The 2,739-nt window shown below is 32.0% G+C and overlaps 1 protein-coding gene across 1 annotated transcript in view; it reads left to right on the top strand.

Annotated features, from left to right (window-relative positions):
- LOC117176205 (40S ribosomal protein S19) overlaps window positions 1–2,739 on the top strand; it is a 7,497-nt gene that overhangs the window by 1,248 nt on the left and 3,510 nt on the right. The window lies entirely within an intron of this gene.

Below are 2,739 nucleotides of genomic sequence, written 5' to 3'. Positions count from 1 at the left end.
GAACGTTCGAACTTTTTTATACATAAAATATCGGTCTCAAACTTTGAGAAATGCAAGAGCCGAAAGAAAACTACGTTTAAGTACAAAGCTGAATAATAATAGATGTTAAAAAATATATTTCAACAATCAATTCCAACGGTATCAGCCGGTAACGTTGTACACGAAAATACGAACTCTCTAGAGCCTCGTCTAGTGGCCGCCAGGTTTCGTATTTTCGTGTACAACGTTACCAGCTGATGCCGTTGGAATTGATTGTTGAAATATATTTTTTTTACATCTTTTATTATTAAGCTTTATACTTAAACGTAGTTTTCTTTCGGCTCTTGCATTTCTCAAAGTTTGAGACCGATATTTTATGTATAAAAAAAGTTCGTACGTTCAAAAAATGTTGAGGTTCAGAAAAAAGATGAAATAATTTTCAGTGAAGTTCCTACCAAATTGCAGTACCTAAACGAACTTTATTGTACCCTAATAAATCTTCCAAAGTTTCAGCTCGATATTTTATTGACAAAAAAAGTTCTTAGGTTCAAAAAAACATTCAGTGAACCGAAAAAGTGAGGTCGGTAATATAGGTATTAAGCTGTGTCACATGTCCTTAAGTTCAGGTTATATAACCGAGAATATAACAGAATTAAGGAGAATTTATGATTTTTAACAATATTTTCATTGTTCATCTGATGTCAACGGCTGCATATAAATTATTTTCTAGCTTAGGAATTTTCAGCAATTTAAAATATGAAAAACAGTAACTTATTAAGTAATTAACACTGTTGGACTAAAACCCTAACCTCGAAATTCAATTGCCTCACATTACCAGCCCTGTGCATCTGAAAACAAAATAGCGATCCCTTAAGGGCATGTGACAGCTAAATACCTATATTACCGACCACAGTTTTTCAGTTGACTGAATGTTTTTTTGAACCTAAGAACTTTTTTTGTAAATAAAATATCGAGCTGAAACTTTGGGAAATGTATTAGAGAACAATAAAGTACGTTTAGGTACAGCATTTTTGTAGGAACTTCACTGAAAATTATTTCATCTTTCTTCTGAACCTCAACATTTTTTGAACGTTCGAACTTTTTTTATACATAAAATATAGGTCTCAAACTTTGAGAAATGCAAGAGTCGAAAGAAAACTACGTTTAAATACAAAGCTTAATAATAAAAGATGTAAAAAAATATATTTCAACAATCAATTCCAACGGCATCAGCCGGTAACGTTGTACACAATATAAGCTTCAATTAACTTACCTTAACATGAAAATGAACTTAAAATCAATTTTTATTCATTTATACATGAAATATTTACTATTTCAACAATTCTAACCTAAAATTTAGGTTGGAATTCGTATGTATTTCGTGTCGGATATGGCACAGTAAAATAATTATTTTCTTAGCAAAAACAGTTCAATGGAATGGAAGCTTCTAATGTGTCCCCTAAGGGTTTACATTTTTCTTACACCTTCTCTATTCCTTTACACACCCTCCACACACTTACTTGGTGGTGTAAGGGGGACCTACAGTTTAAGGTGGGTTCCGAACCACCAAGAGCAACAGCCTTAAGTACTTAGAGAAAACCTTTTTCTCTAGAGGTACCGGTCCCACGACTCTCCGGAGATGAACAACTCCCTTGCTAGGCTAGTGTTCACCGCATGGGCCACCGAGACTCTTCCAGAGTGCGAGGCGGGAATCGAACCCGCAAGCCGAAGGAGTGAGTTCAAAGCGTACGCTTAAGCCCCCACGACCATCGTCCCACTAGCAAAAACAGTTTTAACAGGAAAAAAACTTCTGCAAATTCAGTAACTTTGATATGAGCTTCGAAAAATTTAAGGGAATTCAAAAGAATATGATAAAATTCGTAAGAATGCAAGGTGCTGTTAAAAGTATACAGGATCAATTAAACAAACTTTTGAATTTAAAAAAAACACACACACAAAATTAATTAAATAGAATTTACTGAATGAGAAGAATCAAGGGTAAATGAAAAAATTCAATTCGGTAAATCTTTGAAACCCTATTAATTTATAGCCCTAGAAGTAGCTAATGACTACAAAACAATTCAATTTCAATTTAAAAGAATTCAAATCGAATGCAAAAATGTAAAAATCGAAAAAAATAGAATTAAGACGAAATTCATACAAAAAATCAAGCTGAATTTAAAGAGCAATCAATTGAATTAAAACAATTAGAAAAGTATTAAAAAAAGATGATTGAATTGAGTAGAATTACGTAAATTTAGAAGAATTCAAAAGAATTTAGAATACATTAATAAGAATTCATGGCGAATTCAAAATGAAGTGCAAACAATATTTGAAACCTTCAAATCTTTGAAACCATATAAAACCCTTACTTTTTGTAAATAACTTCTTTAAACCCCATTAAAATATTGAAATTCCTTAAAATTATGAAAACCCTCGGAAATCCCTTGAAATGATTGTAATCTCTTGGAAATGCATTGCAATCTTTTGAAATACTCTAATATATTTCTAAGTGTTTGAAATCCCTTCAAATTATTGTAATAAATAAAAAAGTTATGGGAATTATTTTTCCTACAATATTTCAAAACCTTTGATCTTTTTTGAATCATCTTACAATGTCCTACAATACGCTAATCCTTTGAAATTCCATAAAATTACTTACAGTCTGTCAAGTTAAAGCGTGGGTGGCTTTACTCGCAGTCGGTAAGGTGTATCGACATGATTTTGGTGTCACAATATTAAGAAGAGCTCCCTCTTTCA

This window comes from Belonocnema kinseyi, chromosome 1 (assembly GCF_010883055.1).
Source record: "Belonocnema kinseyi isolate 2016_QV_RU_SX_M_011 chromosome 1, B_treatae_v1, whole genome shotgun sequence".
Taxonomy (NCBI): domain Eukaryota; kingdom Metazoa; phylum Arthropoda; class Insecta; order Hymenoptera; family Cynipidae; genus Belonocnema; species Belonocnema kinseyi.
Note: the sequence above shows the minus strand (reverse complement) of the source record. Positions and strands in the feature narration are given on the sequence as shown.